The following is a 14120-nucleotide window of genomic DNA, read 5'->3' as shown; positions in this document are numbered from 1 at the left end:
AAACCTGCAGTTCAGCTCGTCAGGGGGGTGTCAGGGAGGAGACAAAGCTTCGGCCACTGCTGCCTCCTCACGGCACGGCACGGCTCGCTCACAATCACTGCTCCTTCCTACGCCTGCTATCTCGCAATCCCTGAGGTTCTCGAAGCAATTCCTGAGGTTCTCGAAGCAATCCCTGAGGTTCTCGAGCTGTCTGCAGCCTGTTCAGCCGGGGATAACGGAATGTGCAAGCAAGGGGCTGCGCCAGACCCCAGCAGGTAACGAAGCTCCAAGCACTGCTGCTCTGCCCGGGAGAGGAAGCCTGAGAAGAGGCAGGAATATGAGCAAAAACACCGACTGGAGTGAAAGCTTGGCTGGAAACCAGACGTGTACTTTGGGTAAGGAAAATAAAAGATTAAGTCTAAAATGGAAACAAGCCTAAGGAAGTGAAAGGGGTGGACAGAAGAGGAAAAAAATCAACACAAGAGGAGAGAGACATCAGTCAGCTCCGCGTTTCATGAAGTTTCATGAAACGGGCACGGCGAGGTCTGTAATAAATGATGAGCAACCAGCAGAGCAGAAGGGAAACCACCGCAGCGAGGCCACTGGACTGCAGCAGGGAAAGGCACTGGAACAAAATGAGCTCCAGCTGAGCGCTGCTGTTTGTTTTGTTTTTAAAGTGTCCTACCTACAACTTGTATAAACTGCAGCTTCAGTTTCAGAGTTGGCGGCTTAAAATAAGTGCAGTGGTTCCAGTTTCCTGCTGCCTCTGTAAGGATCTAAATAATTCCGGTTTTTATTCAATAGTTCCGACCATTTCTCTGCAGTTGACAGCGAGGCGTTATTTTTGCTGCTAATAGACTCTGCCCTTACACCTCGCTTCCACAACCAGGCTGGGCACAGGGCTGTAATGAACCTTTCTGCTCCAAAAGCTTGAAACGTTTTCATCAACTACATTTCCTTGAAGCAAGCAGCCATAAAGCCTATAGCGCTGCCTTCACCTTGTGCAATGATTCAGCCGGTGGGTGAATTAGCCAGGACAGACAGCAGGCAGTCTCCCATCATTTGCATCTCTTCAGTAGCGTTGGAAAGATTCTCTCAGTTTTCTGGGGATTGGAGACAAATTCGGCTTTCTTCCTGCTTTTTAGACATTCATAGCCTGGAGAGCCTCCGTTTGATCAAAGGAGAGTGTCTGCAAAGCAAACTGGGCGGACGTCCTGGACTAGCCAGAGGAAAGCCACAAGCCAGCCTCCTCTTTCCACACCTCTACCTACCTGCTGTCAACATAAAAGCTACAATTAAGGCCAGCCTGAGAGCCGAGTCCGACATTTAGCCCAACTAAAGCCACGTCTCAGTTTAGAGCTGGACATTTACTGACATTAAAGTCATCTGTCAACTGGCCCCAAGTCAACTGGATTTAAGAAAGATTTTTTTTTTCTTAAACGGATTTTAAAAGAAACCACAGGAACTGGGAGAAGTCCATGCCGTGGTGGCGATGGCAACAAGGACAATCCAACTCTACCTTCCTCAAGCACTTTTAAAGAGGAACTTTACATTGCTTCAGGAAAAAGAGCACAATTTGTCTTTCCAAAGAGCACAGCGCCGAGCCTAACCAGCACAGGGATGCAGACACCAGCTTTCCATCTCCACACAGCAGCTACGTCTTCAACATCAGCCAGATCTGCAAAGCACGTCCGAGAAGTTACACAATCCACAAAGCATCAAGTAATGAAGTGCTCCCAAATGCAAATATAAAAGTCTCAGCGAAGCTGGCTGCTCTGAAGACCATTTTAGTAGCTACCAGGTATCAAGAGACCTGACCGAAGGACCACGTAAATTAAGCTCCCCAAAAATCCCACCCACACGCCTCCTCGGAAAACCAAGCAGGCTGTTCCAGCCTCTGCAGGGCAAAAGCTGTGTGTTCTGGGAGGATTTTTGCCCAGAAACAAACCTTAACGCCAGCAAGGATGGATCAGAGCATCGCTCAGCCTGTTCACCTTCGTGTGTGCATCCACAGCAGACTCCTCCAGGGGGATTGCAGTGCTCTGTCCTGCTTGTTTAAATAAAACACGAGCTTTGCAGCAGCCGTAGGCACAGGCTTGTAGAGCGATGAGAAAGTTGGGTCGCCGGCATTGACTTTTGCTGTAATTCAGCGCAGGAATTGATCTTGTTATGGATTTTTAAAGAAGAGGTCTCCGGTGATGCAGCGCATGGCAATGAAGGCCAAAACCCCTCAGCAATCCCAGCCTCGCTCCCAGAGGCTGTCATCTGCTGCCCCCAGCCTGCCGATGGACGCAGCCCTCCAGGCTCTGCCTTCCAGACTCAAAGAGAGCAGCAGGGTGGGCAGGTGGCTCCGAAATGGTCACCTTCAGTGCAGGAACCCCCCCGGAGGCTCCTGGGGCTCAGCTCCAGGGCGAGGTGACCGTGAAGGAAGGCGATCCTGCCCGAGCAGCCCCGCCTGCAGGAGCAAATGCGATGCTCCCGGTCCTTACAGGAGCCCTGTGCACGCACAAACTGATGGCCGGAGCCAGATCTGTTATTAGCAGAGGGAAAAATGGTCAAACTTCAGGTTGGGGAAGGATCTCCGTACCCACTGGCAGGTGCTACGTGCATACCGTATGCCCCCTCCCCCTTGTTTGTTTGCCAATTAGGTAAAAGCAGGTTAAAAATAAAGCCTGAATTCAGCACTTATGCAAACTAAAATAATGAGCCGGAGTCAGATCTCCATCAAAGATGAACGTGGAAGGAATACCCAAATGACAGAGCACCAGTAAAAACCTGTTTGCACCTCTAAGTACCCATGCACACGAGTAGGGGTGCTCGGCTGCACAGCGCTCTGCTGTGGAAGGCTCAGGAGGCATGAGGAAGACGACGGCACGACTGGCTTTGCTAGGAGCAGAGACGAAGGCAGCTGGAAAGGAGAGTAGGAAAAGTCTCCTATGAAAGCCTAGGAAAAGAACAGGATGAGCCTAAAAGCACTTCCATTTTACATTTTGAAGGCAAGACTTAAAAGCAAAACGAAACAAGCCCCCCGGCCTCCCTGGGCACACGCACAGCTTGGGGAAGGATCCCCTTCCCCTTCCACCCCGCGTCCTGGGATGATGAAGGGCTGCAGACAGCCCTGCAGGAGTTCATCAGTACAAGGGCTCCTGCCAAGAACAGAAACAAGACAAGGCTACGTTAAAGAAATGGAGGAACGATTCCAGAACTCGCACCTCTGCCAATCTTGTTCATTCAGATTTTCAGGTACCCTTCTGGCTCTTCAATTAAGACCTAAAACGACTCTGGGTGCTACGAAGCCAGCTCCAGGAGTCCCAACTCGTCCTGCCATGGAAAGGCAGCCACCGAGCCTGCTTCCTAATATACAAACATCTCCCTCCTGCTGCTTCAAAAGCCTCACAAGTTATTACTTGTCTCCAATGGCTTCGGTTTGTCTCCTGTGCAAGGCCCCAAGTCAGCGCAGTAGGAAGAACCTGACTTGCAGAACTGTGCACACAACCAGCACTGTTCTAGAGGGTCAGCTCCAAAAGCAAGAATTTCATGTACGTACCACAAGGCTGCTGGTTTCTCACCACTCCTCACCTTCCTCCTGCACAGCAAGGCAAGTAACCATGTGGCTTTAAGGTAAAAACAAGTTGTATCGAGAAAAACCTTGCACACGCTGGCACTTTGTTAAAGCCTTTGGGCTTTGCTAGCTGGCTGAAGCCACTCTTCCAGGTGAGAGCTGGTCCTAACGAGGATAACGAGGAGCTCCCAAACCAGGGCACCACGATTCCAGCCCTGCTCAGCAGCACGCGGTCACGGCAAGGAGCCTCACGAAATGGGAGGGGAAGAGTCCTATGAAGTCACGCGGCTTTTTATTGCTCAATTTTTCACTTTTTCATTGTTGTAAAATCTCTGGTCTGATGTTTTTATCCCTTTAGTCACATCCCAGCAAAGCCCAGGGCGCCGAGGGGTGAATGGGAGAGCCCAACGCCTGCTGAGCCCCACGTGTGGGGAGAGCACGGCCCCGCTGCTCCTTCCCAGCAGCACCAGAGCAGGCACAGCACAGGCACACCTCTGCCTGCTGCATCCGCAGTGATTCACCACTCCTGGAGCACTCCGGATAACTCTGTTGCAGTAATTTGTTACCCAACTCGGGTTTGGACTATGAGACTCCTTCCCTTTGAGATAAAAAACTGTCAGTGATGTAAGATCACCTACGCCAACTCGTAATGTGGACTCTTATGAAAATCAAAGGCACCGTATCGGGTTTTATGGATGCCTTCGTGCATTTCCTTTGGGGAACTTGCTCCCGAAGTGTTGCTTTAGGGAAGGCAGGAGAGGTCATGGAACAGGCCCACTTACTGCTCCAAAAGCACTCGGAGTTGCTGATGAACCTGAGGGGGCTGGACTTACTCGTTTGCTGCTCTTGCTCTCTAAGATAACATCCTGGGACTCCAGGGCAATCACATTCACAGCATCACTTCTCTGGCACGCAGCACTTCGGTGGCACAGAGCAGCCCCTGCTTCTTCCACAGACCTCAGGAGGAAATCCAGCCTGCACAGACAATTTTCCTGCCCAGTGAGACCCAGGTTGCTAAGTCAGATTTCAGACCCCGTTGCAGTTTCCCATCTGTTACACCCCATTTTGGGCTTAATTCCTGCTCTCTCTGCTCAGGGTGGAGAGGTACATTTCACAGAACTCATCTTCTCCTGGGAACCAAGGGAGAGTCTCTGAAGAAGGGCAGGGAAGGGGGAGCCTCACGTACCAGGGTGGCTTTGCATCAGCCAGGCCCCAGCCAGCCAAAAACCAGAGCCAGGCGGCTGTAGGAAGAGTGACAGCTGTAAAAATTAAAATCAGCTCAACAGACCTGTTCCAAGCCTGACATCACTCGCACCCATTCCCCAAAAATGTGGCATGTATCCGTGCCTTCAAAGAGCGTTTTATTAGCGTTAATTATACTTAAGCACAGCGAGATAAGAGACTACCAGCCTCCCGAGTGATTTCCTTCCTTTGGGCAATTTCATTCCTATTCACCACTCGGCAAGATGGGGTAAGACCGTCCAAGTTAGATTGCTCCATTATGAGCTGTACGGCTTCCAAGCTGATAAAAAGTCACGTTAATCAACTTGCCTTCAGTTCCAGCAGGAGAGATGCTCTGCCAGAGCAGCTTCGCTGGGAGGACGAGAATAACTTTCCTATAAGCCCCGTCAGTGATTAGGGCCTCTGAAAGGTGGGGATTAATGGGCTTGGCCGGCCTTCAAAAAAGCCACATGGAAGATGAGTTCATAGATAATAACTGTGAGGGACTTTCAAGTGTCTGGCTGAGCACAGGCCTACGAGCATTGAAATAAGAGCCCTAAAAAAGGCTGGTATGTCGTCTCCAAAGCCCTAAACGCTTCTCCGAGGGAAATAAGAGGGCTCTGCCCACCTTCGGCACAGGCTTGTAGGTTTTAGCTAAGAAACTGGTGGTTTCAGAGCTGATTTCAAAAGAAAACAAAGTCTTACTTGCGTGCCAGCCTGCGAGGCGTTTCAGAGGAGAGGGGATTTTCAGAGCCGCAGCAAGAGCGGCGGCACCAAATAAGGTTTTGCAGCATCAATCAGCGCGGGAAGAGCCTCCCGCCGGCTCCTGGCAGCAAACAGAGGGCGAGACGACAGCGCAGGGCAGGGTACGAAAAGCCTGGCTGTTAGCAGAGCACTTTCTTTCTTTCTTTCTTTCTCTGTTGCACATGGACTGCTAAGCCACAAAGCAAACAGGCAAGGCGAGCAGCTGTTGCTGTCAGCTGCTTTCCTTTAATAGCACACGCATCAGAAAGGAAAGCAGCTCCGACCTCACGGAAGGCAAAACACAGAAAATAATGCCTTGGACTTTTCCTACAGAGTCCTTTTCCTTGGGAGGGGGAAAGGCAGGCGCATTTCTAATCAGATCAATCAGCGATTCCCGTTTTTATTAGGCATTCTTCCTCCCCCGAGATCATCTCGCTGCCAAGGCCTGGGAAAGACGACTCGAGTGCAGGCAGAGGGAAGAGTTTCACTGCAGAAGTTCACCTCAGTCACTCAGCCCTCCCTTCAGCTCCTCTACGTTCATCCTGCTCCACGTTTGTCTTATATGTGCTGTTCCCAGAATGAGTTATGCTTACTTGACAATCTCAGCTTTCATTTTAAGACCATTTCTTCTGTTACTGTAGTGCTTTCTTCCCAAGCAGCACGAACACTGCAGCTACAAACCCAGAGACGTGAAAGAACTCACGAGTCATGCTGGGAGAAGAATGATTTTTCAGAGATCCAGTTCAGATGAATTCTGGCTGTAGCAGTGCTGCTCAGGCTCTCGATACTTCCATGAATTCCGTGGTTTGCCTCATGTACATATAAGCATCTAAGAGGGTTGCAGGGAAAGTAAAGACCAGAGAAGACAGATATTCTGAGACGAAGTGAAACAAAAAAGCTCTCAAAGAGTAAAATCAGCAACCATTAAATAGCATTTAAGTGTTACACTCGTATCATGCACGCATCAATAAATTTACTGCTCTAAGTCCCCAAAATTGGGAGTTCAGCTTTCCATAAAACAGCCGAGGCAATCCCAGCTTGTGGAAACAGCCTGGCAGAAAGAGGCCAGAGACCCAGCAGCTCTGCTCCCCTATTTCACAAGGGGTATCAAGGGTAAATCGAGCCACAGGTGGCACTGAAAGAGCTCACGTCCAGCTGCTGGAGGCCACCTTTCTGTACGCAGCGACGATCTGATGCCCACGAGAAAGGCTGATCACCATCTGCAAGCAAACCGACCCCTGGAGAAGCGCCCCAACATCCCCAGCTGGTGTTACCCAAAAAGCAAGGCAAAATTTGGGCAAGTAGCATAAAACACGACAGGTTGCAGAGAATAGGAGCTATGAAAACAGAAGCACTTTGCTTGGCAACTGGGTGCACACAGTCACTGCTTCCAGGAACTCCGTTTACATACAAGCTTTACTCCTTTACCTATAGAGAGTAATCCTTGTTATGTTGGTGACTGCATTAGAGCAGCTACTTCACTTTAATTAAGCTAAGCACCTCTTGACAGCGTAATTACATAGCATGAGAACCTGTAGATCAGGACACAGAACTGGTAGCTTCCAAATGAGAAGGCTGCCTAGTGAACTATTTCCATCAGTGACAGCTCACCACCAGCTGGATGTCTGCGCCAGATGAGTGAAACAGCAAATCTACGGCTGCTTTTTCAGGCAAATGACTTGCAAAGAACGAAATATTTGAAAGCTTTCACTATCGGAAGTTCAAAAGCTCCCAAGGAATGCAACGAACCACACATCCAGGCTAGGAAACAAGTTCCAGCTCTTGTGACTTCTGCAAAGCCTCACCGTAGAAAGTGGTGGCTTATGGACTCGTCAGGTGCCCTGGCGCACCGTGCCCTGCCCTGGGGCTCCTGCGAACTGACAGAGGTGCCCCAAAAGGGATCTGGAAGTAGAACAGACACCTGAACTAGCTGGGAGATAGGGGGTTGCCACTTCAAAACCACAACAAAGCCCTCTGGAACCAGACATTTAAGAAGGAGAAACAAACGCTCTAGGAGTGCCTAGCCCCGGTTTTGGAGCATCAGGCGGCACGGAGCTCTGCAGCACAGCTCGGAGGGAGCCAGGCCCGTTCCACTCTGCCCCCGTCGGGTCCTTCAGCCAGGAACGAGCCGGTCCCTGCACTCACAGGGAGACCTCGCAGCTGCCCACAAATTCATGAAGTCCCTGGGCAGTGCTAGGGTAGGAGCAGAGCATACCCAGAGGACCAAGAGTCATGAGCCCGCTGCTCCTTCTGTGTGCTCTGGGGCAGCCACGTCCCTCTGTGGCTTTTTTTTTTGTTTTTTCTTTTTACTTTTAAGTAGGGGGTATTTCTGTCTACACATAAGCAGGGAAGATAAAATCAGAAGTCCTTTCAAACCAAGGTGAAACGTAGCTCAATATTCCCGGGCACCTCTACAAGAAGGACTGGAGTCTTTGGCTACAAACAGCTCATGGAAGGATTTGCTAGAAGGCTGGAAGTAAATACTGCCTGTGTGCAATCTGAAAGAAGGAGATATTCCTCTTGGAGAAAAACGCAGGTGGAGAGAAGTTAGAAGTGCTCAGCAAGGCACTCAGTAGCACGTTACCAGGTACCCAAGACGCAGGCCGAGGCCCAACGTGAAACACCGCTGGGCTGGAAACGCAGCAAGTACGATCACGTCTCCTTTCCCAAGGTTAGTTATCAGATTCTGCAATGATAAAAATAGACTGTTGGGAAAGCACTGTGTCATCGTGCACCGGCGAACCGAGCAGCAAGGAAAAGCAGGAGGCTACGTGCCAGGCCCTTCTGCTTCCTGCGGACTCGCAGCTTATCCCTGCGGAGCACGGGGAGGCCGCTCCCCAGCGGCGCGCCATCTTCGCTCTCCCCCGGGCGGGGAAGTAACCCCTGCTCTCACGTGATGTTTATTCTTAGCTAAGTAAAAATCCCCGGGATCCTCTCGAAGTTCAGCCATGCAGCTGGCCCAGCGCCATAAGAGCATCACGGAGCGGCTGCGCTCGGGGCCGGGAGCAGCATTCGTGCAGCAGGGGCGCATTAACGGTGTTACGGGCGGCGGGTTACGCAAGGAGGCACTGCAGAGAAATAACTCGCCCCAGAAAGTTGGTACTGCCATGCAGGGCTCAGGAGAGGCTCTGGGTATGAAAAACAGCACATGACAGCCTACGGTTTGAGGTCAGTTTAACTCTCTAACCTGCAAACAGCTCAATCCAACCCCTCCCAAGCTAGGCAAAAGATCAGGCATTACTATTTGAACCTTTCCACTGTCTTGAGCTAGTTTTAATGGCAAAATTCACAACGACAGAACTCATACCCAGCTAAGAAAGCTACCAGCATCAGCTACTAGTGACCCACGTTGCTACAAGAACCACACTCAGGAAGCAGCTTTCTAAAATAATCGCAAGCTGAGGTCTGGCAGAACAACGCTGCAGTCGGTGAAGGCACCGCCCCCGTTTATTAGTTACTCTTTTTATTAATTATCCTCTTAAGAGACTCGCTCAAGCATCACAAGCAGATGAATGTTAGTTAGTTCAACTAGAAGGCTGCCTGCACGGTTTTCTGGCTACAGGTTTAGGTAAAGTGGAGAAAAACAGCAAAATGTCCCGTTAGCCTGTGCTTGCATCAGGCTGGAGCACAGGAGAGCGTTGAAGGGCCCTTACCTTACCTCTGTCTTAACACATACATGAGAGCACTTGTGGGTTTTTCTGCTCACATCCTTTGGTTTTTGACATCTGATGGCGCAGCACCAGGGGGAAGAGTACTCATTTCTGAAATTCGTTACTGCAGAAGAGTAATTTCCACCTTCCAAAACGCATGCAGGAAGCCACCAGAGGAGGAAGGGAGTAGCTGCTGCAGTTCAACCACTATTGTATTTACGTTTCCGTGCTCTTGATAGCAAATACATTCAGCCACGGCTTAAAAACAAGGCATTGGTTAGAAAACAAAAGCTGGGTGTTCAATGAAAGAGATCAATAAAAAAAAATCAGGTCTCCCTGCAATGTTATCAGGTACAGCCTCCGAGTTTCTGCAGGGAACGGTTCACTGCCTTATTGCAGGTACAGCTGCTGCCCTCTGACACAGGCTGCTTCCCCTCCAAAAAGAGGGAGAGAAGGGCCAACCAGCACGGTATGGTACTGAACAACCCCCTCCCCTGCTTTATTTTTCCTTTTTTAAGGATTAAAATAAAGGGCTCTGCCCACAGCTCTTCAGGGAACTCAAGCCATAGGTTGTAGGTGATGTATTAGCGTTGCCTTCTTCCCAAGGCTTCTCTTACTTCAAGGGCTAAATCTCGAGTCTGTTCCCACTGTTCTCAAACTAAAAGGCCAGTGCCATCCTCAGCCCCTTTTTGAAAGGGTGGCTGCCTAATGCAGCAGCCCCTCGTCCAGCAAACCACACAAAATCCTCCTGCAGCACGAGCAGTCACTCCACTTGCTGAAGGACAGGGGCAGAGAAGTTTCCCCGTCTGGGCGAGCTCCCCGGCAGGATGGGACCAGGGAGTCGCACAGCAAGGAGCAGCTCCTTACCCCTACCACAATTATGGCAGCAGCAGCCCCAATCTAGCTCGCTTTTCATCAATAACATTGATCCTAAAGATGTGCTTTTGTGCTCGTTTCCTTCCAGCTAAAGCAGCTGCACAAGAAATAAATTAATCCAGCAGGAAACGTTTGCAGAAGTACTTACTAAGCATGTTACAACACAATAACCAAATGAAATTGTAGGTGCCACAGGAGTCCTAGTACTTGTCCAGGACTTGGAGTTTAGGCAAGATGACCAAGGTGAAACTGTCCTTGGTGAAAACAGCTCCTGACAGAACAAGCAGGCAGGGTTTGAGAGGAACAGGTTCTCGGTTTTGCTTCGTAAGGAGCCCCAGACACTCCTCTGGGTGGTCAGGCCATCCAACGAGACCCAAGCGACGGCCGGACCCGCACAAACACCTCTCCTTCCTGCTGCTCTCCTGGGCTCCCCCGAGGACAGCGGGGAGGAAGCTGCCTTTATTCATTCAGCAGTCAATGAGCGTGGATTCGACGTTCCCGGATAAGTTACTCCAGGAAGCATTTTTAGCTGCTGAATGCAGTCTGTGGGAAACACCTGTGTGGTTCCATGTCCTGAAACCACAGAACAACAAATGTTGAAAGGTGCAACTCTGAGTATGGCTGGGGCTCTGCGAGCCAGCGTATATTGTAACTTGGATTTGTGCATGGAAAAAAGGAGGAAAATGAGACTGTAGCGAACTCGCCACCTCGAACAACTTGGGGACTAACAACATGACCATGGAAATTCAAGTCTGAGGTCAATTCAAGACATGCCAGGAGCCTGGCAGACATACAGCCACACCAAAGCCAAGTGGAAAGGAAAATTCAACAGAACACGCAGGGAGGACAGTGCAGGGCTCTTCCACCCCGGTGTCATCGCTGTGCAGCTGTGTGGGGCACCAGCTCCACTCTGCCTCCCGTGACCTCTTCTGCTCCACTGCGGCCACCACGAAAAGCAGGCACAGAACCTGGGCGCCTCCCCTCCCACCCCCTCCATCCCACCCGAAGCCAGATAAGCCATCTCAGCCGGCTTCTTCTCAAACAGCTCTTAGAGAACGACTTCAGATGGCCTGGCAGGCAGCCCCAACACGCAGCACAAACAAGTGGCGGTGATGCTGAGCCTGGTTTCAGCTGTGTCATGAACGGGCATGAGCATCAGCCTGACTGCAGAGACAGGACTTTGCACCTCTCCTCCTGTCAGGTAAGCAGGCAAAAAAGAGGCATTCTGTGTCCTGTGCACACAGCAAGGCTTTAGGAGATGTGGGGCTGTCACTTCTAGACAGTTTTATCAAGTCGTATTAGATAGTTGTTAAAATAAGTGGTAGTAACTGTGTGCATTTTGACTCCTCGATGTTCTTTACAGCCAAGTATCGCTGGACTGTACTGGCAGACTGACGTTAACAACTTGGGCATTTCGTCTGTGCCCTGTGTTGAAGTGGTTTATATCCTAGACTACTTAAAGGTGAAGATAAAAAGTATTAATTAGTGTAGTAAACAGGCAGTAAACTGCTCCCAGGACTTGAAGAAATAGACAGCATTTGAGAGTAATGACTACCACACTGCTCAAACTGCAACGTGGAATTCATCTGGGCCCCTCAGTCCACATAAATATCAAGAAATGGTAATCCCTTTGCTAAAATGTGTTGTGGAAGCACCTGCCCCTCACATGTCCTCTGCCTGCAGAAGTTCAGCTTCATCCTGTCCTCCAGCTGTGGGAGGCACCATAAGCAACTCAGACAATTTAGCGCTCCTAATTCCTACCAAATCAAATCAGAGCTGGTTTCATCTTAGCTGAGATTGCCCAGCTTAATCTTTGTATCAGTAGGAGGCCTACAGAAGGTTTGTGTGACATGTGGAGCAGAATGTCTGCCCTCTGAACAGAAGCAAGGGAGTGTTGGACGCTAACACTCGAAATGAAGGAAGCAAAATGAGCAGTACATAAAGGATTTACCCAAAACAGAAGTTAAATGTATTTCAGACATTTATTCTGCAGAAGCTGAAGTCAAAAACTCTCCAAATAATGCCTTTTAAAGGCATGCAGACTATCCCAGAGTCCATTTAATACTTGGCTTGTCATAGCCAGGCCTGCCTGCTCCACCAAGCCTTGCTACTGAGCTTCTGCAGGAGATAAGGAGATTGCTGAACTCTGGGTGGTAGCTGGGAGCCCAGGGCTGCTGAAGCTCAGTGTGTACACACAGCAGCATCAAGCCTTCACTTCTAATCAGAGGTTTAGTGTTGGATAATTAAAAAAAAAAAAAACAGTTCATACCTCAAAAGCAGGTGTTCCCTTCAGCAGGTCCTTCAGTCTTCAGAGGCTGCTTATCTGCAAAACACAATACATGCGGAATTAAGAGGAAGCCAGACAATTACCGAGTACTTGCACGTCGGCTTATTGGGATGGCACGAAGATGATTTCTGTCAGTCAAAATGAACTAAAACTGGAGAAGTCTTGCTACAGCCCCACCGGAGGCTTTTTTTTAACGCTCCCTTCCCAACAGGAACGCTACCTAGCTACGACTATTTCACACCAACATTTGCTCGAGCTGCCAAGGATATACCATGAAAATTGTAAGCAACTTTTCCCTTATTACACAATTAAATGGGTTTTTATAAACACACCGTTAACCTGAAGTGGACGATCAGGACATCCCTCCACTAAGCACAATTTCAGGTGCTTATAGAGTGGCTTAAAGGCTCCCAAAGTCACTGGTACAGGGACACACTGCCCAAGCCCCCTGCAAAGCAGGCTGGATTCCTGCGCTGGGTTTTATCAGACTGGAGATGACCAAAGCTAAAGCAGCACCAGCACGCCTGTGGCCTGACACAGCAGTGAAAGGTAGAAAACCTTAAACCGCATTTTTTTTAGATGCTAATTCACAGTATTTGGGTTGATATTTTAAGGGGATCCAGATTTCAATAAATCAATTGGGAGTTGTGCTTTTCAGGTTGAAGATTTGCTGAAGGTTTGTCTATTTGCTGTACGCTTGCCATGACGCCCGTGAAGCGATGCCCACTAGCTTTACCAGGGAACCATTTCCTCCTCTGCTCCAAGTTTTTGTATACATTATTTTACGCTTTATTCATTAGCGTTCCTTTATTGCAAAACAAGTGTATCTAAAAACAAAAAAATGTATTAAAACAGTACTCTCTGCATTCCCCACGTAGCGCTCAGTGGCAGAGAGCACGAACCAAGCTGCAGAGGAAGAGCCAGCTCAGCATTTCGGTGCACACACACAAACATCCACCCGAGCCGTTCCTCACCACGGCAAGCAGCTGAGTCAGCCTCACTTGAAATGGCAGCTCGGGGCCTGTCGGTAATGCAGCCACACAGAGCCAGCAGCTCCTGTTCCTCTCGCTACAGATCCGTGCTTCCCATCCCATGGCAGAGGATGAGAGTTTGCAGATAAATGGAAGAGCAGGCCCGTGGAAACACCGCCGTTACAGCTCTAGCAAACAGAGCCACGCTCAGGAGTGGGAAAAACTTTCTGCCAGAGCCCCGTTCCCTTCCACAAGGCTGGGAGGGAGAGCTGGAAGTTAATTAAGGCATGGAGAAATACCTCGTGTATGATTCAGAGATAAATATTATGGATGAGCTCCTGCTTGTATGCTAACATTACCGCTCCCCCTCCGACAGCAGGAAGCGCTGCTAATGCACACCAGAAACCCACGTTTCCCTTCCCCACACCACCACTCGCCACCCTGTGCCAGATCAGAGCATCGGGGACTCGCTCCCCAGCTGCCTGCAGCCGACGAGCACCCCACTCACAGCAGGCCCTGGTGCTCTGCTCCGCTAAGAGTTCATCCCACAGCTTCCACAGCACCCCACCAGCTCTCCCACGCCGCATCTCAACTGCTCTTTGCGTTGAGAATACCAGTTTCTTAAGGGGAAAAAATATATATAAAGGAGCGAGCCGCTCTCTTCTGTGGCAGAAGATTAAAAGGTAATGAGAAGTACTTGAGAAATATCAGCTCCTGCTTAGTGCTGGGTGTCACAGCTCCATCTCCAGCCGCACAGCGCTGCGCCACGCACGGTTCTGGTGCCACAAAGGGAGGGTGGCCCCAGGCTCTTGGTCTGGGCAAGAGCCTCC

At 50.0% G+C, this 14120-nt stretch overlaps 1 protein-coding gene across 9 annotated transcripts in view; it reads right to left on the bottom strand.

Moving 5' to 3' along the window:
• Positions 1-14120, bottom strand: part of MAP4 (microtubule associated protein 4) — a 142467-nt gene that overhangs the window by 103003 nt on the left and 25344 nt on the right. For all 9 annotated transcript variants that reach the window (XM_082752373.1, XM_082752374.1, XM_082752377.1 and 6 more), the window contains exon 2: positions 12302-12355. The gene's annotated coding sequence lies outside the window, so the exon portion shown is untranslated. The remainder of the gene's footprint in view (positions 1-12301; positions 12356-14120) is intronic.

Source organism: Aythya marila, assembly GCF_965140915.1.
Source record: "Aythya marila genome assembly, chromosome: 2".
In the NCBI taxonomy this organism is placed as follows: Eukaryota; Metazoa; Chordata; class Aves; order Anseriformes; family Anatidae; genus Aythya; species Aythya marila.
The sequence above is the reverse complement of the archived record's forward strand: the minus strand, read 5'-3'. Positions and strand labels throughout refer to the sequence as shown.